The sequence below is a fragment of the Dysidea avara genome, chromosome 6 (genome assembly GCF_963678975.1).
Source record: "Dysidea avara chromosome 6, odDysAvar1.4, whole genome shotgun sequence".
In the NCBI taxonomy this organism is placed as follows: Eukaryota; Metazoa; Porifera; class Demospongiae; order Dictyoceratida; family Dysideidae; genus Dysidea; species Dysidea avara.
The window spans coordinates 17,823,418-17,849,157 of NC_089277.1; the positions used below are offsets into that span (position 1 = coordinate 17,823,418).

At 37.0% G+C, this 25,740-nt stretch overlaps 2 long non-coding RNA genes across 2 annotated transcripts; both read right to left on the minus strand.

The window, feature by feature from the left end:
• Positions 1–330: 330 nt before the first annotated feature.
• On the minus strand, positions 331–821 carry LOC136258587 (uncharacterized). Its single transcript, XR_010702863.1, has 3 exons — positions 741–821; positions 588–682; positions 331–541 (listed from the first exon to the last, which is right to left on the minus strand). It is a non-coding gene; the product is annotated as an uncharacterized lncRNA (long non-coding RNA).
• Positions 822–14,406: 13,585 nt separating this feature from the next.
• LOC136258797 (uncharacterized) lies at positions 14,407–17,114 on the minus strand. The gene is made up of 3 exons (XR_010703007.1): positions 17,032–17,114; positions 16,179–16,302; positions 14,407–15,221 (listed from the first exon to the last, which is right to left on the minus strand). It is a non-coding gene; the product is annotated as an uncharacterized lncRNA (long non-coding RNA).
• Positions 17,115–25,740: the final 8,626 nt, after the last annotated feature.

A 25,740-nucleotide genomic window follows, 5' to 3' on the forward strand; every position in this document is an offset into this window, starting at 1 on the left:
GAATAAGGGATATGGTGAAGGCACAATTAGCAATTGATCCCAATCAAGCCAATATGGCACAACAGACTCTGTTGTAACTAGAGGCCACTGGTGATGTACCTGTATATCAGCGGTGTGGCATTGGCACAGTGATCACAGTCTATAATATTATGCATACAGCCATGCACAACATACAGGAGATAGTTACACATTGTTGTATATGCAGCACTGCATCGGCTTCTTGTTTAGCTATTACAGACTCACAGTAGACTAGTAGTTAAGCCGAGTGGAAAATAATTCCAGCCGCCAGCAAGCCAGATGAAGGTGCTGGTATAAGTATTAGTATTAGTATTAGTATTAGTGATTTAGGATACATAGGCAATGCCTGTATATGATCCTATTCTATAGCTAGCAAAATAAAATCAAACATAATTTAAATTAGCTACCAGTCATGATCGATAGTAAACATTTGTGAGGAGAAGTGTTGATCCAGTAGGTTTTTAAAATATAATGAAAATAATTCCAGCCGCTAGCAAGCCAGATGAAGGATGAGGATGTAGACCTATACTGAATACAACTACCGGTACAAGTATTACATTACTCATTACCTTGCTGTTCCAGCTGGTTGTTTATGAACGCATCAGCTGGTATCCCAACTGGTCATCAGCCGGTCATTCACTGCATGACGCCTGGAGCGCATATCCTGCACACAAAATACACAGTTACAAACATTTAAATATACTTGTAATGTTGTTGCTTACCAGTAAAGTGGCGCCTGGCCTCTCCGCGGACGTTTACTAATCTTCTCGTTCGAGCAATCTGTAATTAAACAAGGGCGTGGTGCCGGGCGTTATATAGAATTACACGTGGTCATCAGCACGAATAGGCATACTTATTATACGGTTGTGCCTTCATTCACAGGCGAATCTATCCCCGCTTAGTTCATGTCTCTAAGCCTCGTAGTTTTCTCAAACATTATTTATTTATTCATTTATTATTTATTTATTTATCCATTCATTATTAATGACGTAATTTTAACCGCATTTCGTATTATTCTTACTACTTGGTTGTATAATTATTATTAATAACACCTTATATACTTTAAAGCATACATACAGGAGATTCAAATCAATGTCACTCGAGTTCAACTTGAACTTCAGAGTGAGAGATGTTTCCTCAGCATTATATCAGTCTTAAGCAGCACTGTCTTCTGTAATTGGTGAACACTAATTAGTTTACTGGAGCAGTTCAAAATTTTTGGCTGTCTTCAGTTTCATGTAGTGCACCCAGAGCACCAAAAACTAATGGTACTACCTCAACATTGGAGTTCCACAATACCTGCAGCTCAATTGCCAAGTCTAAATACTTTTCAATTTTCTCCTTATGCTTATCAATCACATGGTGATGCAATATCAATAATTTTGGTACACCTGGCCATCTTATCTACCAAAACTAAATCAGGTCGTCTAGCAGCAATACCACGATCAGTATAAATGTTAAAATCATAAAGCAGTTTATAACTAGTATTGTCCAAGACAGCTTCTGGGTGGTGGCACCACCACTGACCTGAGCATTCAAAGCCACACACACCATACAAGTACCAATGCACAGCAGAAGCCACCGCATTGTGTCTCTCTAGGTAAACAGTCTGTGCTACTGATAGGCAACCAGCTACTATATGTTCAATTGTTTCAGGATACTGGTGACATCTTCTACAGAGATCAGTACTACTTGTACCAAGGATGTGGTACCCAAGCCAGTGAGTGTTCAATGCCTCGTCCTGGGCTGCAATGATCATTGACTCTGTAACTGGTTTGAGGTGTGCACGCTGAAGCCAGCTGGAAGAGTCTGCCTGCAACTGGTTCATCAGGTTTGGCCATTGGCCATGGATGGATTTGCCATACCACTGGTCCCTGTGGGTTGCGATCACAGTTGATCTTGATGTGTTGGTAGAGGACCTATCATGAATTAAAGAGAATTCCTTTATTATAGCCATAATTGGCTCTTGGCACTTACTTACATACAAACCCAGTGAATGCTTCTCTAGACATACTACATCAACAACAGAGAGTAAACCTCTACCACCATCCCCACGGGGCACATACAGCCGGTCTACATCTGCACGTGGATGCAGAGCCTTGTACAAAGTCATTTGCTTTTGGGTCACTCTATCCAGCTCAGCACATTCACTTACTGTCCAATTTATGATACCGGCTGTGTACCGAATCACAGGCACAGCAAAGCTGTTTATAGCTCTGATTTGGTTGGAACCACTAAGCTTAGATTTCAATAGTAAACGCAACCTCTGTTGTAAACTTCCTTGACTTTACTTTTCACTTCATCATGCTGAAATCCATCTGATTCCAGCACACCAAGGTATTTGTAAGACATGCCAATTGGCAATGCTTTGATAGTTCCAGTGGGTAACACAATTCCTTCACTCTCCACCATCACTCCTCTCTTGATTATCAAGGAAGAACATTTATCAAACCCAAATTCCATTTGAATGTCAGACGAAAATACTCCTACTGTATTTACCAAAGCTAACATCTCCTCGGTTGATTCACTGTACGAAAAGTAAGATGTCCTGCTTGTGTCAACATGTAGGAAATTTTTTTAATGATTTCCTTTAGAATTTCCTATTTGAGTTATCATGCAGGAAATGTCTCTAAAAAAGAAGCTATGGCATACAGTGATGATACTCAACTGTTTAGGCTTTCAACATGACAATTAAACAGTCAACACATGGAGCTAGATATAGTTGCATACTGTATGCCGGGGTAAATATTGCATGAATTTATGGCCATAATTGTGTGTTACACTTTGTGTCTTTGTACAATATAGATGTTAGAATTTGTCATGAATAGTGACAGACAGCTGGGGAGTATGGCATTGTGACAAAGTGTTTATTTTAGTAAATATCTGGTGATGGCTTTACTTACTGTTTCAGCAGTTCACCATCTTCGTGCTATATACTTTAATGTATACTACAATGATATACCTGGATTTGTGGAAAGGATTACTACAATAAAATAACCTGTACTTGGTTGCCAGGAGACAAGAAAGCAATAGTGCATTTCATGAATATAATAATAAAGTGCATGGCTATGAATATTATACATGTACACCATAAAAATTTCCCCTACATAAGGAATGGGAATATCAAGACACACGGTAGTGTGTCGTGCGGCCCAAGAAGCCGGCGCGTACGCGTAACACCCGTGAGTATATCAAGACACATGGTAGTGTGTCGTACGGCCCAAGAAGCCGGCGCGTAACACCCGTGAGTATATTGACAGGAAGAAAGAAAACGCAATTTTCGCATCTCCGTAGCTCTGTGCTTCCTTGATGAAACAAGACGATTTTTGCTGTGGACATTTTATTTTTTATTTATTTATTTATTGATTAGCAAACACCCAACAGGGTTTTTACGCTAATGTACAAGGTACGTACACATAAGTGCCTAGTTTAAGTTACAATAACATAAGTGCCTATAATTTAAGTTACAATAATGATTAGTACTAAGTTACAATAAGTGCTAAGTTACAATAGGTGCTAGGTTACAACTAGTGCTAAATTACAGTAAGTGGTAAGTTACCTGACAATAAGTGCTAGAATTACAATGAGTACTAAATTACAGTGAGTGCTAAGTTACAATAAATACAATAAGTGCTAAGCTACAGTTTATAAAGTAGGAGTAGTTGATTGTTTAAATGTTTCAAGATCAATGGTAGATAGATTTGGGATACATAGATCGTTCCAATGGGGAATAGTTCTGGGTAGGAATGAATAGAGATATGTGTTTACTGAAGATTGTATGTGATTAAATTTCTGATCATGATGGGCTCTGGTAGCAGTTTGATTTAATGATGGCAGACAGCGATTTGGGACCAATAATAAATGATTAACTATCTTGTACAATAGGATGAGGCGTGCTTGCTTTCTGCGTTCTTGTAAAGATGGCCAATTTAGTTCATTTAACATGTCTGTGATACTGTCACGGTGGTGTCTGTTCCAAGGCTTATTTAAGACGAAACGAGCAGCTCGATGTTGAATCATTTCAAGTTTAGAAATGTCATTTTGGTGGTGTGGGTCCCAGATGGCACAACAATTCCCCCAACTGCAGCACTCTACATTCCAAATTTGAGCGAAATCGCTTCGCGCGTTCCCGAGATATGCGACTTCAAAAATTGGCTCAGTTTCTTCGTTTTTTCTTCTTCTTCTTCTTATTTTTCTTTTTCTTGTCGCACACTTACAAAAACTGCTATAAAACTCGAACGCCATATCCGATTGCCTTGAAATTTGGCACACAGAAGGGGGATATAAAGGCGCATCTCGGTACCAACTTAGGCTGGAATACGATAAACAGGCAAAGAGTTATGAGCGATTATTCACGAAAAATAACACCAATATGTTGTCACGCCTACAGGGTAAACCGCGTATGGGAAGAAGCTGAAAATCGGTGGGTGAATAGGTTAACTATTGAACCTCAAACCTTTTGTGGTTTGAAAGAAATCGAGTTAAAAAACAGGAAGATACAACGAAAAAAACCAACAGTGTGTAACAATTACGCAATCGAGATCAGCTAATAAAAAACGACTGCTTGCCACGCCTACCAGATAAACCGCTTGGGGTAATGCTTCGAAAATCGTTATACAGATGGAGTATTCATCTTAGAAAGGCTCATCAATGGTGTAGAAGAATCAGACTTAAAGCAACGGAGTTATAACACGAAATCCAACTTGGTGCAGCAAGTGCGAGATTGAGATACTCTAATAGAGCAGTCATCCTAATAGAGCAGTCACCCTGAAGAGAATTCAAGAGATCAGCTAGAAATAAGAAACCTGTATAGAGATCAGCTACACACAAGTCACCCTGTAGAGAGATCAGCTAGAAGAAGTTACCTTGTAGGGAGTTCATGCAACTATGGAAAGAAATAGTTCAGCTAGAAAAAAAATCACCTTGTAGAGTTCAGCTACAAAGAAACCACCATGTAGAGAGTTCAGCTACAAACAAATCGCCCTGTGGAGAGATCAATAGAAGAAGTTACCTTGCAGAGAGTTCAGCTACAAACAAATCTCCCTGTAGAGAGATTAGCTAGAAGAAGTTACCTTGTAGAGAGTTCAGCTACAAAGAAACCATCATGTAGAGAGTTCAGCTACAAACAAATCTCCCTGTAGAGAGATCAGCTAGAAGAGGTCACCTTGTAGAGAGTTCAGTTACAAAGAAACCACCATGTAGAGAGCTCAGCTACAATTATGGAACCAACTAGATTATCATATTATCCAAGCTCCATCTCTTGATTTGTTTAACAATTATATAAATTTGTAAATAAGTAGCTAACTACATATGTACGAATATACTCATGATTGAGTTTGTACATTAACAAATATATACATATATATATATATAAACTAGTGACCTTGTAGAGACATCAGCTAGAAGAAGTTACCTTGTAGAGAGTTCAGCTACAAAGAAACCATTCTTTAAAGAGCTCAGCTGCAAACAAATCACCTGTACAGAATTCAGATACAAATAAATCACCCTGTAGAAAGATGAGCTAGAAAAAGTTACCTTGTAGAGAGTTAAGTTACAAAGAAACCACCATGTAGAGAATTCAGCTACAAACTAGTGGCCCTGTAAAGACATCAGCTAGAAGAAGTTACCTTGAGAGAGTTCAGCTACAAAGAAACCATTATTTAAAGAGCTCAGCTGCAAACAAATCACCTATACAGAATTCAGCTACAAACAAATCACCATGTAGAGAGATCAGCTAGAAGAAGTTATCTTGTAGATAGTTCAGCTACAAAGAAACCATCATTTAGAGAGTTCAGCTTCAAACAAATCACCTGTAGAGAGTTCAGCTACAAACAAATCTCCCTGTAGAGAGATCAGCTAGAAGAAGTTACCTTGTAGAGAGTTCAGCTACAAACAAATCACCCTGTAGAAAGATCAGCTAGAAGAAGTCACCTTGTAGAAAGTTCAGTTACAAAGAAACCACCATGTAGAGAGTTCAGCTACAAACTAGTCACCTTGTAGAGACATCAGCTAGAAAAGTTACCTTGTAGAGAGTTCAGCTACAAAGAAACCATTCTGTTTAGAGCTCAGCTGCAAACAAATCACTTGTACAGAATTCAGTTACAAACAAATAACCCTGTAGAGAGGTCAGCTAGAAGAAATTACCTTGTACATAGTTCAGCTACAAAGAAACCACCAAGTAAAGAGTTCAGCAGCAAAGAAATCACCCTGTAGAAAATTCAGCCACAAACAAATTGCCCTGTAGAAAGATCAGTTAGAAGAAGTTACCTTTTAGAGAGTTCAGCTACAAAGAAACCATTCTTTAAAGAGCTCAACTGCAAACAAATCATCTGTACAGAATTCAGCTACAAACAATTCACCCTGTAGAGAGATCAGCTAGAAGAAGTTAACTTGTAGAGAGTTCAGCTACAAAGAAACCATCATTTAGAAAGTTCAGCTTCAAACAAATCTCCCTGTAGGGAGATCAGTTAGAAGAAGTCACCTTGTAGAAAGTTCAGTTACAAAGAAACCACCATGTAGAGAGTTCAGCTACAAACTAGTCACCTTGTAGAGACATCAGCTAGAAAAGTTATCTTGTAGAGAGTTCAGCTACAAAGAAACCATTCTGTAAAGAGCTCAGCTGCAAACAAATCACCTGTACAGAATTCAGCTACAAACAAATCACCCTGTAGAGAGATCAGCTAGAAGAAATTACCTTGTAGATAGTTCAGCTACAAACAAATCACCCTGTAGAAAGATCAGTTAGAAGAAGTTACTTTGTAGAGAGTTCAGCTACAAAGAAACCATTTTGTAAAGAGCTCAGCTGCAAACAAATCACCTGTACAGAATTCAGCTACAAACAAATCACCCTGTAGAGAGATCAGCTAGAAGAAATTACCTTGTAGATAGTTCAGCTACAAACAAATCACCCTGTAGAAAGATCAGTTAGAAGAAGTTACTTTGTAGAGAGTTCAGCTACAAAGAAACCATTTTGTAAAGAGCTCAGCTGCAAACAAATCACCTGTACAGAATTCAGCTACAAACAAATCACCCTGTAGAGAGATCAGCTAGAAGAAATTACCTTGTAGATAGTTCAGCTACAAACAAATCACCCTGTAGAAAGATCAGTTAGAAGAAGTTACTTTGCAGAGAGTTCAGCTACAAAGAAACCATTCTGTAAAGAGCTCAGCTGCAAACAAATCACCTGTACAGAATTCAGCTACAAACAAATCACCCTGTAGAGAGATCAGCTAGAAGAAATTACCTTGTAGATAGTTCAGCTACAAACAAATCACCCTGTAGAAAGATCAGTTAGAAGAAGTTACTTTGAAGAGAGTTCAGCTACAAAGAAACCATTTTGTAAAGAGCTCAGCTGCAAACAAATCACCTGTACAGAATTCAGCTACAAACAAATCACCCTGTAGAGAGATCAGCTAGAAGAAATTACCTTGTAGATAGTTCAGCTACAAACAAATCACCCTGTAGAAAGATCAGTTAGAAGAAGTTACTTTGCAGAGAGTTCAGCTACAAAGAAACCATTCTGTAAAGAGCTCAGCTGCAAACAAATCACCTGTACAGAATTTAGCTACGAACAAATCACCCTGTAGAGAGATCAGCTAGAAGAAGTTACCTTGTAGATAGTTCAGCTACAAACAAATCTCCCTGTAGAGAGATCAGCTAGAAGAAATTACCTTGTAGAGAGTTCAGCTACAAAGAAACCATCATGTAGAGAGTTCAGCTGCAAAGAAATCACCACTGCCCAAATTTCAAGGCAATAGCTCTTTCCAATCTGAAGTTATCAATTGTCAAAGTTGGCAAATTGGATATGTGGAAGGCCCCTTTTCGCAAATCCGGTCACATATGTATTATATGTGACCGGATTTACGAAAAAGGGTCTTCCACACACATCCAATTCTATGAACTTGAATGACCATACCTTTATGCTCAAAGAAGATACTAACCTGAAACTTTGTTCATGTATTAACCTATGTTGTTACTCATCACTGTCCAAATTTCAAGGCAATACTATTTTCCTATCTGACATTATGAACTGCCAAAGTTCGCAAATTGGATGTGTGTGGAAGACCCCTTTTCGCAAATCCGGTCACATATATATAATTTGTACATTTCCTGATAAAATATTTAAAGTACATCTACTTCATCTTTTCTTCTTCCTGTAGTAAAGAAAAAAAAACATAGGTTAAAAAAGTCCCAAAGCTGGCCATAGGCCAGCTTTGGGGTATACAAATACAAAAAGAAATGAAATCTAATCCAAAACAGCCAAGCTGTAAAAAAGTGTGCGGCCCTCAGAAAGGCTATGGTGAAAAAAGATGTGAAATCCAAGGTGGCGGCCAAGAAATGGCTGTGATGGTAGGTTAATGGTAAAAATTTTAATAATGACAATTCAGGTAAATTTTGTGAAGCGGCACAAAAATTCACCTGAATTGTCGTTATTAAAATTTTTACCATTAACCTACCATCACAGCCATTTCTTGGCCGCCACCTTGGATTTCACATCTTTTTTCACCATAGCCTTTCTGAGGGCCGCACACTTTTTTACAGCTTGGCTGTTTTGGATTAGATATATATATATATATATTCCTTTACTGTTATGTGGGTGATTATGTGTAACATAGCTGCAGTGCAGTGGCTAAGTTAATGCCATCCTAGCATTCCACGGTTATCGCTCGGGTGACATATTATTGTAATGTTGCTTTACATTAATTTTATAACTGAAGCAAGCAATCAACTTAGCTATGACGATATCACATCATTTTACATATAACTAGTTTCTGTGTGCATTAGCTGCATCATGTTGTTTACAACCTGATACATGATGCACGCAAGTCTACATTGGCAATATACAATATGGCAACTCCAAACATCCAGTAAATAATCTCAACTCTTTGGTCTGTCACAAGGTCTGTTATGGATTAAGTAAACACAGCCTAGTATACTGTAATGTTGTGACCTCCCTAGTCTCTGTTGAGGCACCACGGCCAACTGTGATTATAGTCTCTCCCACAATCCTATGGTGGATGGTTGTCAAATGTAGTCTTTGTGTCACTGCCACTGGGCACTTTCTGACAAGTGTATATAATGTATAACAATAAATCACAGATTTTTGATTGTCTATGTGTACTATCAATAGTTCATAATAAAGAGGTCTTATAGTATGGACTCTTGGTACAAGAGGTTATTGGTAGACTTTTACTGCAGGAAAAAACACTTATGGCACTTAGATGGTTACTTAATTGAAATGTTGGTTTACAGTTAAATGGCTTCTACCCATGCAAGAATTATATATGATGTAGTAAGAAAGCAAAATGTTTGGATTACAGCACTCTCATATGGTGGTCTATAGCTACGTAGTATCACATTAAAACTTTTTAGTTCACAGATTTACTATAGAGATTTGAAGACCTGTATGCCTTAATGACATTATGAGACCAACTAGATGTGATCATCATTCACATGTAGCTAGTAGTTGGTAATGTGCAAGGACTTGCATGAGGAGTGAAGTTCTCCTAAAATTAGATATTTGCTAAGAAACTGCATGAGTGAGAAGGGTGGTGGCAGCTAATTGGTCATATTCATAGAGTTAAAGAATTACACATAACTATATTCAAATGTTTTGGTAGACCTTTTGGTTTATGAAGGGTGATTAGTGCCATAATTATGCCATATATTTACATTATTGATCATGGTGTGGTGGGCTGTAGGGTAATGCTGATGTTGCTTATAATTACAACCTTGTTATTATTAATAGTGTGATGCTTCCATTGCATGTGATATACACAGTAGTTGTCATCATGATAAGTATGTATACTTAGATATAGACTATATGATACCATAATCATGCAGCATTGCCATTATGACATTGTGATATAGACATTTACCATAATGACATAGACATTTGCCATTGTGATATAGACTTTTCCATAATGACATAGACCTTTGCCATTGTGATATAGACTTTTACCATTATGACATAGACCTTTGCCATTGTGATATAGACTTTTACCATTATGACATAGACCTTTGCCCTTGTGATATAGACTTTTACCATTATGACATAACCCTTTGCCATTGTGATATAGACTTTTCCATTATGACATAGACCTTTGCCATTGTGATATAGACTTTTACCATTATGACATAGACCTTTGCCCTTGTGATATAGACTTTTACCATTATGACATAACCCTTTGCCATTGTGATATAGACTTTTACCATTATGACATAGACCTTTGCCATTGTGATATAGACTTTTTCATTATGACATAGACCTTTGCCATTATGATATAGACTTGTAATAATGTGATATAGTTAGCTACAGTGGTAGATCTTGGGGGAGGTACTCCAGCAACCAATTATTTACATACTTGATAATACTATCTAATAGAGCAGTCAGATGTATATTCTTCTATCACAATTAAGACTATTTTAACCAACATCTATTTTAATTATACCTAATAGCAGATCTAGAATTTTACAGAGGGGTGCTAACAAGTGCATTTAAAGTAGGGAGAAGAGGTGGTAACTGGTTGATACATCTGCTAGTATATGCATTATGCAAAGCACAAGGTCCCGAGCATGCATGTATGCTCTATCTCAAGGGGGCCTGAACCCTCACTCCCACAACATTTTTTGCAAACTTAGACTTCTAAGATACATGCAATTTGGTAACAATTTGACTGAATTAGTATAAGCATATTGAGCTATCTGATCCTGCCTGATACATGGGAAATACTTTGTAAAAGGCTGCCTGAGCACGACTGGCTGTGGTGTAAAATTTGCAGTGTAGCTATTGGTGTGGCTAGCTATATCCATACACAGTGATAAGTTAGTTTCAAACTTTCAGTGTCATGTACATGCAGATTGAGACTGACCTTTTTATTTTAATCTTCACATGCATGAATTTGAAGTAATACATGATTTATGATATCAAGAGTTAGCTAATAATAGTAGAGGGAGAGTACTGTTCTCTCAGTGTACAATCATCACATTTACTTGTAAACATTTTACACCTCTGAAGATCATTTCAGTTATTCAGGCCTATACAGTGTTAGATAATTAAAACAATCTTCACCTATAGAGAATACTACAAATTAGCAGAAAGGATTTCTTTGAATTTCTCAGGATGCAGTGTTACACACTCTCACCACCATCAGAGTGTCTAACTACAGTATGGGAGTGAGTCACTCTCTCAGGATCATTTTATAAGGCCTATACAGTGTTATACCTTCTCTCTTCACTATTATTAACTCTTGATGATTTATACTATAATACTATCAAGAGTAAACAATAAAGAGAGTGTTTAACTTCATTGTCTCACTTTTATTATTTACTCTTGTTAAGTTATTATTGATTTGCATATAATATTACTGAGTAAAGGCTTCACTGCAATTGCAAATAACACCACAGGCTTCTCTTAGAAGGAAGGCTGACCTCATCAACAGTTCTTTGGAAGCAGGATAGTGGTGTACATATGTTCAAGAGTATTTTACTCTTGATATGATCAGAACTTGCAGCAGTGCTTTTGTACAGACCATATAATTATACCACCATGTAGTCACTCTCCCCTATGAATATATTAACTCCCGATATTACCTGTATTGATCATGTCGCAGTCTAGTAGGAAGAGTTCACTAAATGAAGATTATATAAATAACTATAAAATACAATTAATAAAGAAATTTGCTGTGTAACACCATAAATTTGTTATCCTAAGTATATATCATACTCATACTTCTGAACTCTGATTTGCTGTGATCTTGCATTATATAATAATATTATAACATAAGTATCTTAACTTCTATCATTAACATAACATTGATTTTTAGGTTATGAGTGTACATAATGCTACTATGCAATAGTTACAGGCAGGATTGCATTTATGTACTCATTTTTGAAAAGGACTTAAGATATGTCAACCTAAAAGCTTTACCTAGCACTAAAGGATAGCTACGTAGCCTTGTAGGCATACATTTATTTTGCACATCCTTACATGCATGACTTTATTGTCGTGTACTGCAGAAGTCCCTATAACATAGCTAAGGTGTACACAATAATAAAGCCACCTCATTGTTGACAATGTTGAGGCCATTTCTTCTTGATCTCATGCATGACTGTAGTATTCTAGTACCATGTATCAGTACTATCGTTACACAGTGGAAGAGTAAAGGAGAATAGTTTTATATATGAGATTAAGTTGGAGCTGCACCAAGCAGCCACATAGTAGTACATATGTTTAAAATTTTCAGGCCATATTCTACATTTAATTGGCTTCATTATACAAGATTCAGAATCAAGATATCAGTTCTATTGATAAGACCTGCTATGTGATAGGGGTGTAGTTTTTGCCATTCTTACAGGCCACAATGGTTACATATAGTTAAAGGATGTGCTGATAACAACACAATTTAGCATTACCCCAGAACACTACCCTATAAGCATGGAATGATCACTCAGGAACATACACGTACTGTAATGTGTGAATTGCAATATACATGTAACTCATTCTACTATTACTTTAACTATAAATATTCTCTGTATACATTTTAAGTAGTTAAATTACACGTAGGCATCTCTTATGACTATCAATAATGTTAGTTGTTAGTCCATAATCAGTTCTTCATCTTTAAAGTCAGACAGTTGGTTGTAAAAACTGTTGAGAAACATACGAATTGTCAACATATGTGCATATGTGACTGTCTCAGCAAATTGCAGTCTAGTTTGCAACTAAAGCATGCAGATAAATAGCTTAAAGGATCATGTACAATGCAGTAGGTGTAATCAAAATCATCATTTCTTCATTTAAAATTCCTTAATACTTTGTTTGCACAAGTATAAATGCAGGTCTAAAACTGTATATAACTTGGTTGACTTGTCAATTCATAGTGAGCATTATAGGCCTATATATGCAAATGAAAGTTATGGCTACAAATTCAGTTTTCAGGGCAGTTGCTGTACAAATAAATTTTTTCTATGTCTATTGTATCTAGCACTATAATTCCAAATCTACCTACCTCAATAGGTCTTGTGGAGGAGGCACCTTTTTAGTAGGATTTTAGGTGTTTTAGGGAACTACTTTATTAGGGTATATTGATCTCCTTTATATTAGTATCAAGAATCTGTAATAGAGAGGACTCTTCTTTATTATGGACTCTTGTTAGTATCAAGTAGATGGAGATGTACATAGGAGGATCCCTCCTTCTAAGAAATCTTTGATCAGTAGTGACCACTAACACAAGTGTGACTGTCGTATTAGGATGACTCCTCTATTGGGGTATATTGATCTTGATACATTTATAGTCAGGTGGTGTGAACAAAGGGTAGGGACGTAATCAGTGCAAGCTGATAACTTGGAATTCCTCTTTGAATAGCAATAATTGCAAGTAGAATCTGGTGGAATTGTAGGCATAGCTAAGGATTTGTACACTCAGCCATTAGCTGTAATAAATCAGGACAACTATTGCCCATGTTTGATGACAGATATTCCCTCCATAATCTGTTTGACAAGGGCTACAGTCTCCTTCCCACTCCTCCATAATCTGTTTGACAAGGGCTACAGTCTCCTTCCCACTGCCCAAGCAATGGCTGAAACTTTGATAACCTATTTTGGACACTGTATACAATGCTGAGACCAAAAAAAAGTGTGAATTACATAGGTGGATCATCTTTGTTGAGATGGTCACAAATATGAAGCAACTTACAAGCAACCATCTGAGATGTACTTGTGTAAAGATGGTCAGTGATAAAAGGTAATACACCATGCATTATGTACTCATCAGTGGCTAATGCAATAGACAAATTTCAAAACAATGAAAATTCGACCGTTGCCCCTAGCAACCTAAATTTTACATTATTTATAGGTGTCAATGTCTTAAATCACTTCTCCAAGTTTTAAAAAGATAGCATAAATAAGTCATGGCAATCACAAAAATGAGGTATTTCAACGTATGCAAATTCTAAAATTAAAAAGTACATATATCTCAACATTACATAATTTGTAGGTGTGAATGTCAACAATAATCTCTCCAAGTTTATATGGATAGTGTATATAGGTCATAAGATATGACATTACTTGAATCCCCTGATTTGTGTGATTACTGAGAAGGGGCAACTGTTGCCCCTCTCATTGACAATGTTTGGGAAAATTGCAACTTCAAAATGTAATATCTCATCATTCTCATAGATATTACATTTTGAAGTTGCAATTTTCCCAAACATTGTCAATGAGAGGGGCAACAGTTGCCCCTTCTCAGTAATCACACAAATCAGGGGATTCAAGTAATGTCATATCTTATGACCTATATACACTATCCATATAAACTTGGAGAGATTATTGTTGACATTCACACCTACAAATTATGTAATGTTGAGATATATGTACTTTTTAATTTTAGAATTTGCATACGTTGAAATACCTCATTTTTGTGATTGCCCAGAAGGGGCAACTGTAGCCCTCTCACATAGATATGTATGGGAAAACCACAAATTTCAAAATGTCATATCTTATGACATATATGTGCTATCCTTTCAAAATTTGGAGAAGCTACTTTAGGCATCATCACCTAATAATACTGGGAAATTCAGGTTGCTAGGGGCAATGGTTATTTCTGTATGCTATAAAGCCTTATTATGGAATTTGTCTATTAACAACTGCAATGTAACTATTAAACCACAAGAGTTAATTATACAATCTCTTCCTTCCCAGCGATGTTGCATGTCCCTTGGATCAGAGTTCAAAATAATTAAAGGGTAGTCACTTCTACAGGTTTTGTGCCAGTGCTTGAACCTAGGATAAAAATGCAATTAAGTGATCAAGGGTCTAGTTAAAGCTACATATAAAGCAGCCAAGTACTGCCAATAACAGGTGATCAAGGAACTTTATAATTTCCAGATCATTATAAGACATTCTGCTTAAAATATCAAGCACAGATTTTAGCTGAAATCAAGTGATCAAAGTGAATATTAACAATCAAATGTCTTGATTCCAGTTGCATGCCTTATGATGATGAATACCCCTTGTAAGCCTATGCAAAGATAACAACACACTATTATATAGTTTAATGTTCATTATTTTGATCATAAAATTAAAAGTACGGATATAAGTAATCCATAACTGAATTTGGAATTAAATGTCCACAGGTATATCTTCATGTGCTTAGGTGATCTCCTTGTTTCAATTCTTTGTATTTCTATGATCCCTGATCGACCTCGTTTTCTTTGCACATACTTGTTTGCTTACTTTTGAATAATGTGATTATAACTGGTACATCTACTTATACCATATCAAAATAAACAATAGCACCATATGCAGACTGTATGTTTTCAACTGAACACACACACTCCCTCCAACTATCAATTACTACTGAAGAGTAAAGCGGTCATTATGCTTCAATTTCAGCTATGTGTCAGCCTGTTAAACTGCATTACAAATGAAGAATAGTGTAAGGAGCTCTGCAGCTACTATAAAAATACCCATTACAAATGTAGGAAACCATCACAAGCTATCACAAATTGACACCTTGTGCAGTCAGCAAAAATTAAATGGGACAAGGAAGACAAAGGTAATTAATCCCACCATGCATAGTGCAGTAAGGCACCTGTCAAGCTGAAGTGATGCCTATACTCACAGCAGAGAAAAAGTCAGACCAAAGCCTTAGCTGTAATTTAATTACAATTGTCTGAAGCATCGGATAGTTAATCAGTAGAAAATTTCTGTTAAAATGTACCAAAAATTGTAGCAACTTATAGGAAGTGTTTAGGTTGTGCTGAAGGTACGTTTAGGCTTATTAATACAGGACTATTACAGGTACCTAACTGATAGTCAAGATGCCATGAAATTATTGTGTTGCTGGTTTCTGACCATGGTCAAGTGTTTTTTGTAAACCTCCTTGATCCCTAATAGCTATACTGCACTTATATTGTTGTGTATGCTCCAACCCAGCGGATGAGTTTGGGTGACCAGACTTTTATTAAAAGCACTTGCAAACCATTTGACTAAAATGCCTAATGTCATTAATGATAGATATTTTATTTATTTTTTCTCTGCGATTCACCATTTGACTAAAAGTCACTTCCATACTTAATCTCATAAATAATTGTCAGTTTTATATCTGAAGTATTCTTTTTACACAACAATAGCTTCCAAAGTCCCACTTGAACCTCACCTGTAATGTGTGAGGGCATTGAGACATGGACACCAATTACCACCAGGTCTAGCTAGCCTTTGACAGCACAGCTAGGTGGGCTGCTTTTCCTTTCCTAGTTAACACCAACTCCCCATTATAACAGCTGGGTAGAACAGAGCAATGTGATATGTGAGTATAAAATGTCTTGTTCAAGGAAACAACAAGCAATCACAAAACATCAAACGTAAAACCTTTTGATTACAAAATTTAGCACTCAGATCATGCTGCTTCTCTCTCTCTCTCTCTCTCTCTCTCTCTCACACACACACACACACACACACACACACACACACACACACACACACACACACACACACACACACACACACACACACACACACACACACACACGCACACACGCACACACACACACACACACACACACAATCAAACATCAAAGCAAAGCCTTTGATTACTATAAAAATTAGCAGTCACACCTACCCAGTGAACCAGCACTGGGACACACATATAAGTATGCACATACACTACCAGATACAGTACATGAAATTGCCATGAAAATAACCATGAAATACCCATGAAAATACCTATGGTTTATCCCATGAATTTTAACATTTCATGGGTACTGCACCCATGAAATCTCTGCAATGCCATAAAAGTACCATGATAATCTGATCTGGAAACGCATTTCATGGCCCATGAAACAACCCATTGTATACCATGAATTGACTTTCATGGTACATTTCATAGGGGAGATTTAACATTTCATGAAAAAACCATAGATGTTTCATGGCATACTTCTCTGGTAGTGATATGATACTTATAGCTACTCACACAAACACATACATACACACACTACTTGTACACATCTTACTTAGAAAGTTGGACTGCCAATGCTGTCGCTGCTGCTAGTGGTATTGTCACCATTACTGCTCATGCATCTTCCATTCAGGTTACTGTCAGGAGGATGGATTACATATATATACACACTACACCACACACAGAAGTTTTGTATGACTTAAATTAGTTTGCAACTGTGAAGTCAAGAGTTCTTTTTTAACTACTGCATGTAAGGTATGCATGCACTATTAGGTTACTTTAATGCTAATATATATTATAGCAATATTAATGAATCTGAATTTCCAAAATGGAAATGATTTACATACATACATGCATAACCTACAGTTGTCATATATATGCAATAATTGCATGGATGGTGCTATGGTGCCATGCACAAATTTGTTATAAAAGCATCATGGCTAGACAAGTAGTAGGGTTATGTCTTGTATATATCTGTTAGATCACACACTTTTAGGCCTGCGCCTATTATGCCGGCATAATCTTGAGAATAATAGGTCACCAATTTCGTGAGAATAATTCCGGAATAATAGGATGGTTACAGGCATAATTTCAGAATAATCGAACGACCACGGGAATAATCGGTGGAATTAGGGGGCGTGTCTCTTCTTGATTACCTAGAAGAAAGAGTTAAGCTACTACAAATGATATAAAGTTGACAGGAGTGTTGGCTGAAAGGAGCTGAAAAGCCTTTAAAAGATCGATATATTCTAATTGAACGCTCAAATACTCTAATAGAGCAGTCAGCTCGTTTCATGCTAAAAATCTGCAGCCAGCATCAGGGATTTAACTGCATGATTATCTGCAATTCTGAAACTTGTACATCTTATACCAGTGTATCTTCTTCAAGTATTTGAGCATTATTATCTACCTAACTTAGTAGCTATACAATAGTTAAAGCATATTATATAATACACAAATAATTAAATACACTTGAACTATTACTGTAAATAGCTATTCTAAGTCTGCTGTAACTATTATGGATAGAAAAATGATGTGTAAGGTGGAATGCTTCATATATGGCTATTAATAATTCGGACAAAACTACTTATAGCAGCATCTTGAAAACTAAGCGACTAGACACAGATATATTGAATGAGAATAATTATGGAATAATAGGCTGGATACAAGAATAACAAAAAGAATAATAGGAGAATTTTTTGGGAAATTCTGGAAAGAATATTAGGTAAAATTTTGAGCATAATAGTAGGCATTCCAGCCCAATTTTTAAATTTTGGAAAAATGGACTTTTTATATGCTCAACAGATAGAGTATTGATTGCCGATCTCAGAAATATATAGTTTGTTGGGTTGGAATTAACTACTTTGGCATGCACAGTGTTTTAAAACTGAAAAAAGGTACATTTTTTCTCCGGGGCTCCCCATACATTTTAAAGGGAAAAAAGACACAATTGAATCAGGAAGCCATCTAGCAATCTGGACTGTCTTGAAACTGCAGTTGCTTCTAGCTGCAAGTTTGTATATATAATGAGAGTAACTTCAGATGTTATCGGATCTCAGCGATCTTTGTATGCTGTGTAATGAGCAAATATGTTTCACCTACTGCACACTTCTCAATACAATGGTGCATACCCATAGGCAAGAGGCTATCTCAAGTAAGTAAAAACATCAAGTTAACAACTTATAAAGGTAAACAACTAAAGTGGAGGTGCCACAAAGATGCAACAATACCTAAGGTGGAGTTGTGGTTTCAATTACAGCATTGTTATGCTGACTTTGAAGTGGTTTGTATTTTTGAGGCTGATGACACAGCCATCAGAAAATTGCTCTGGAGCTGAAAATCGCTAACCCGAGCAAAGTAACTACGTACTTTAAAGTAAGCAACAGTCACTACCTTCCACCCGACACTACGTTTTTTTAAGTTTTAAAGTATTCTACATACATTACAAGGCTTGAATAGATTACAAAACAACACAAAACGTACTTATATGAAACGCGCACGACAAAACTAAGATTTTCATGATGATCAGCGTGTGGACAAATCCCATAGTGATTTTCATCCCCATTGGAGCTTGGACTACGGAGCAATCCCAAGTTAAACGCGAGTTGTTGTTTTGTGCCAGGGTTCTATTGGGGAATATACGGAGAATTTTTTTATTAAAAAATCTCGGATACTGGAATACCTAATAATAGGCTCAGGCTTACACACTTTTATAAACGAATGTCAGAACTATGAAAACATGATTTGCTGAAGCCTGATGTAGTGTGGACTCATCAGATTTTCCTTCAACAAAGGTGTTGTACAGTAGCTGCATCATGTAGGTTGGTGACTTACTAAGGTGGTCGGACAGGTTGGTATATAGTTGGACAGACATCAAGACAAGCTCCACTGTACTGCCATGACTTTGGGTCAGCCATTCACATCAGTATAGTTGAGTACTGCTCTTTTCACCATTTATAAAATATATAGGACCACCTACTTAATTCGGTCTAGAAATGTGTTTGTCTGTAAAGAAAAGTCTTAACAATATTGTATATCTTGTGAAGCAATCTTAATTGATATGGAGCATTACTTAGAACACAATAAAGATGTTTTGGTAGACTGTCACCAGTAATAGAGATGGCAATAAGGAACAATGTAATAGCATAAGGAATAAAGTGAATTCTAGTTACACAAAAGTATACAACTGACATAAGAGGTGTTCATGAGTCTAATTGGTAACCAATAAATGCCTCGTCATAGTAGTCACTAAGATCTTGTATTTACATGTCATCAGATCCCTTGTGGTCTTAGGCAAAACTACGGCACCCCTGGAACAATGACATGTACAGTTCAAAATAATTCTATAGGCTGATCAGATTCCTTATAGAAATACTTCTTAGGAGGCAGAAACATAGTGGAGATTAGATAAGTTTCTTTACTCTAGTACTGGGGAGTTTGCCTTTAGTGTCCCATATGATTCTGGGGAGGAAGTATGGCTGGGTATAACATACATAGAAAATAGACACCTATTATCTATGGTGTCCAGAACAGTACAAGCGTGAAGTATCTGATGATAGCAAAGGCAAGCAACTTGAGGAGGAGCAAGGAAGCTAGGGCCAAGATCACTGAGTATAATGTGGGAACACATACCTAATTAAAAAGAATGTATACATAGGCTAATGTATACATAGAGCTTATGGTTGTCATGGTTACAAGCATCAGGAGTTTTTGCTTTGCATACTTACTGTACTACCCAGGAGCATTAACCAGCTACCACTCCTTCCTCTCTATTTTAGTTGCCATTGTGAGCACCCATTTATAAAACCCTAGATCTGATCTGCTCTTGCTATGGCATAGATAATTTAGGTAGATTTTGGTTAAATAGTCTTAATTGTGATAGAAGAATATACACTTGACTGCTCTATTAGATAGTATTTCAAGTGTGTATAAATAATTGGTTGCTGGAGTACCTCTCCCAAGATCTACCACTGTAGCTAACTATATCACATTATTACAAGTCTATATCATTATGGAAAAAGTCTGTGTCATAATGAAAAAGTCTATATCATAATGGCAAAGATCTATGTCATAATGAAAAAGTCTATATCATAATGGCAAAGATCTAAGTCATAATGAAAAAGTCTATATCATAATGAAAAAAGTCTATATCACAATGGCAAAGGTCTATGTCATTATGGAAAAGTCTATATCACAAGGGCAAAGGTCTATGTCATAATGGTAAAAGTCTATATCACAATGGCAAAGGTCTATGTCATAATGGAAAAGTCTATATCACAATGGCAAAGGTCTATGTCATAATGGTAAAAGTCTATATCACAATGGCAAAGGTCTATGTCATAATGGAAAAGTCTATATCACAATGGCAAAGGTCTATGTCATAATGAAAAGAGTATTATCATAATGGCAAAGATCTATGTCATAATGGTAAAAGTCTATATCACAATGGCAAAGGTCTATGTCATAATGAAAAAAAGTCTATATCACAATGGCAAAGGTCTATGTCATAATGGTAAAAGTCTATATCACAATGGCAAAGGGTTATGTCATAATGGTAAAAGTCTATATCACAAGGGCAAAGGTCTATGTCATAATGGTAAAAGTCTATATCACAATGGCAAAGGTCTATGTCATAATGGTAAAGTCTATATCACAATGGCAAAGGTCTATGTCAAATGGAAAAGTCTAATATCACAATGGCAAAGGTCTATGTCATATGGAAAAGTCTATATCACAATGGCAAATGTCTATGTCATTATGGTAAATGTCTATATCAAAATGTCATAATGGCAATGCTGCATGATTATGGTATCATATAGTCTATATCTAAGTATACATACTTATCATGATGACAACTACTGTGTATATCACATGCAATGGAAGCATCACACTATTAATAATAACAAGGTTGTAATTATAAGCAACATCAGCATTACCCTGCAGCCCACCACACCATGATCAATAATGTAAATATATGGCATAATTATGGCACTAATCACCCTTCATATTGGTTAAATACATAAACTATTATACCTGCCACATTTCTTTGTTCTGTTGTAAATGAGTTTCTGGTCACCTCTTAGCAGTAATGTGTGAACAAAACTCTATCATGTCAGCAAGGTAAGAGTTGTTTTAATCTCAGAGGCTCATAAGATGGAATGCAATCCATCTATGTACATGTGTCCTACTCAACTGTGTTACCTGATCCTGCATGGTGGTAGCTGCAGCTTTATGTGTTTAAAGTGCCCAGTGTTCACAATTTTTTCACAGTAATAATTATGTGAAACACATTGCTCTTCAAAGCAGGCAGTGAAGTGTAGCTTAGTAATCTACTCTATGAATTTCCATACTGGGCATCCACCACAGCACATTATTTCATTAGTGGTTATATCCATTTAGTGGCTTGAAGTAACAGCTGTTAGTGTCTTTGTGTCGCCTATGCTTGGAAGGACTTATATACTTTGCTATTCATGCATGTAAGCATGGCCTATAGACATTTCGAATCTCAAAAAAACTTCTATAGCTGCTAACAGTCTGGCACTATCAAATGCATGACTTTTAGTGGCACAATCAAAGCTTGGTAATTGTAAGGTTTCAGCCAGGGTTGATGCTCAGTTGCTGTTGTTGCTTCCTTGAGCAAGAAAGTTTATTCACATCGCTCCAGTTGTTAAATAGGGACCTTTCTTAAATGGTGACTTTTTTGGTAGACCTACTTTTAAATGCTTTTGGTTGAATACATATTAAACTATAACTTTACTTTGTTCTGTTGTAATGAATTTCTGGTTACCTGTTAGCAACTATTATGTGCACAGCAAAACTCTACAACACATATCTGCATGTCAGGAACATGCATTAAGCATGTAGCAAGGTAAGTTTCAATCACAGAGGCTCTTAAGATGGAATGCAATCCATCTATGTACATGTGTCCTGCTAATGGTGGTAGCTAGCAAGTGCCAAGTGTTCACAATAATCGGTACAGCGATGTGTGAAGCATATTGGGTAAAAGCTCTTTGAAGCAGGCAGTGATGTGTAGTGCAGAAATCTACTCTATGAATTTGCATACTGGGAATCTACCACAGCACATTATTTCGTTAGTGTTAATGGTTATATCCATTTAGTGGCTTGAAGCAACAGCTGTTAGTCTGTGTGCCAATAGTTGAAAGGACTTATACTTTGCTATTGCTTTTGACTCATGCATGCATGCAAGCATGGCCTATACAGACATTACAAATCACAAAAAAAACAATTCTGTAGCTGCTAACAGTCTGTCACTATCAAATCCATTACATTTAGTAGGCACAATCAGCGCTTTGCATACATGGAAAAATTTATGTTGTGTGGTAGCTAGTGTGTGCATGTGTGTGTATTGTGTGTGTTTGTGTGTGTGTGTGTGTGTGTGTTTGTGTGTGTGTGTGTGTGTGTGTGTGTGTGTGTGTGTGTGTGTGTGTGTGTGTGTGTGTGTGTGTGTGTGTGTGTGTGTGTGTGTGTGTGTGTGTGTGTGTGTGTGTGTGTGTGTGTGTGTGTGTGTGTGTGTGTGTGTGTGTGTGTGTGTGTGTGTGTGTGTGTGAGAGAGAGAGAGAGAGAGAGAGAGAGAGAGAGAGAGAGAGAGAGAGAGAGAGAGAGAGAGAGAGAGAGAGAGAGAGAGAGAGAGAGAGATGCACTTAAGACAAGTGGTCTGAGTTTGGTAATTGAAAGGTTTCAGTCAGGTTTGATGCCCAGACTAGTTTGCCCAGGTGTTAAATGGCAACCTGGTGACAACTGGGGAGGCAGACCATCCATAGCTTTAGTATAACATATGTAGTGAGTGAAGGTACAGGTGAGACTTAATTGGGCTGCCATGCCCACACATTCACATGAGATGCTGTATGGTACACCTTTCTGTGAGTTGCATATAATACTAGTCCTGCCCTCGAAGGATTCTGCTTACGATGACTCTTAGCACCAGCCTACATGAGTAGCTAGCACACAGATGTCCCAGTCAGGTAGGCAAATGGTAGCTGAAGGTATTGCCTTTTGTGGGTTTGTTTGTGTGTGTGTGTGTGTGTGTGTGTGTTTGTATGTGTGTGTGTTGGGCTCTGCTTTGTTGGTGTAGCCTAAGGTTAACGGCTGACTAAGAAGTTGACAGGAATGCATTTAAGTACATGAATATTTTTACTAATTCAGTGTGAACAATCTAATTAGCCACAGTGCATCCACCGCACTAGCTATATGGCTGCACATGGATTAGGTCACTGCTCTTTCAACAGCATGCATGCATGCACAGATTGCACACAATCACCTTCGCTGCATATTTCTCCCGATTGTTTGCAGTTAACAACGAGGCTCTATAACTATGATGCAGCTTGTTGTCATCCAGAACTAGAGCAGTGCTTGTGCTCCATGGCAGACTTACCTGCAGGTATATATAGAGCATTTATGATCGTTCGTAGATATCGCTTCTTCCATCCTTTTCCGCCAGTTTCTAGTGACGCCACAATTGTACCTTTGCTACAGTAGCTAGCTACAGTGCTACACGCATTTGGCAACTATAAAATCACATGTTGCTTGCTGGCAAAAGGAGTACAGGATAACACTCCCCTGGTTGAGGGTGCATTCCACAAGCACTCATCATCTTTAGTACAACTACCTCACAGTGAATTGGTTAAGTCTACTTTATAGATGACTGCAAGCTACCCTGACATAGGGAACTTTGCAGAAAGACATATAGGAAGAGCTGCATTTGTAGCAATTGTGAGGTAAGAAGATGTGGCTAATTCATGATTCGCTATTAATTTGCTATCTATATCATTGCATGGCAATGGGATCCACCATCAACATCACCTAGCTACGTAAAGTTGTCAAAGGAAGTGACAAAAGTAGTTGCTGATGCTTTCAAAACTTGGACTGCTGATGATGTCTTGTGGTAGTACTGTAGATGCAAGAAATCACATAGTAAGTTCTGCTATAGTTCTTGGAAATGAGTATTTTGTGGTCTATTGAAGTTTGGCAGTGAAGAAACTTGTGATCATGGCTGGATCTTGTGAAAGCTATGAATGACACTGTATCAGGAATAGCATACAAGGTTTGCCACAGAAAAAATTGCCATAGCAATATTTTATTGTAACAAAATTTTTACAGATGCTACCTATAAGAACTATTGATGAAACAGATTATGAGAAGAAAGCTGCACTCAACGGACAGAAGTAAAAGAGCCAATCTACATTAATTTTAAGTGATGTAACATCCCTCAGAAAAACAGAATCCTGAAGGTGTCAAGAGCTTCAATTTGTGAACTGAAAATTATAGTTGCTGTACAAATGATGTGCTTTTTTACTTATTAATGAAATACGTATTGTGGGTAGTAAATACAACACAGGAGCGAGACATTGCTAGCTATATTACTAGTGCAGTATAAAGCAGATGCACAGTATAGAAAATGTTGATTTCAGCTACAGGATTTTTTACATCCTGTATGCATTTCACAGTGTTAAAATGTACATTTCTTCACTGCCTCATTTCCAGCGCCATTATAGATGCAGTAAATCTTTCTCTATCCTCTGTATGAAACTTTACTGAAATCTACTAATTTTCTACTTATGAAATGTGGCTGAAATGACAAATTTCATACACATTTTATACTCATTACCTACAAGCTGACATGGAACTTTTCACCCAGTGTGAGATGACCATTCTGCTTCATTTTCAACTATATTCTACAACATTACAATTAAAGAACTGTACAAGAAGTCCTTCTGCAATCAATCCAGTCACTACAGAAATCACGGACAATTCTTGTGATAGCCAGCACTAAAGCCATAATGCATTAATACATAGCTACATGTGCGGTAATGGAGAAAGAAATGGGACATAAAGGAGGTATCTCCATGATGCAGGGGCGGAGAAATGGCCCCCACTTTCAACAGTGGAGGTCAGTGCCGGCCCCCTCACTTTTTCCAATGCCCAGTTGTCAAAGTAAAGCATCTACTCTAGTCATTATCCAACTTACTTTGCCTTGATATACTGAGATTTGTACTAGCTAAAGGTTACACATAAATGGAATACTACATGAATCTGTGCTGGGAATGCAGAAGATCGATATATTCTAATAGAGCAGTCACCTAACTACTCTAATAGAACATTCAGCGGAATCATATGAGTTGATCCTGCTTTGCAATTAATTCAATTATGTTTTCATTAACATATATATCTATACGTAATCAAAAGCATGAGTCAATCTGAAATGCCTTCAATTACTGGTGTATCTAGGATCTTAATGATAGTCATT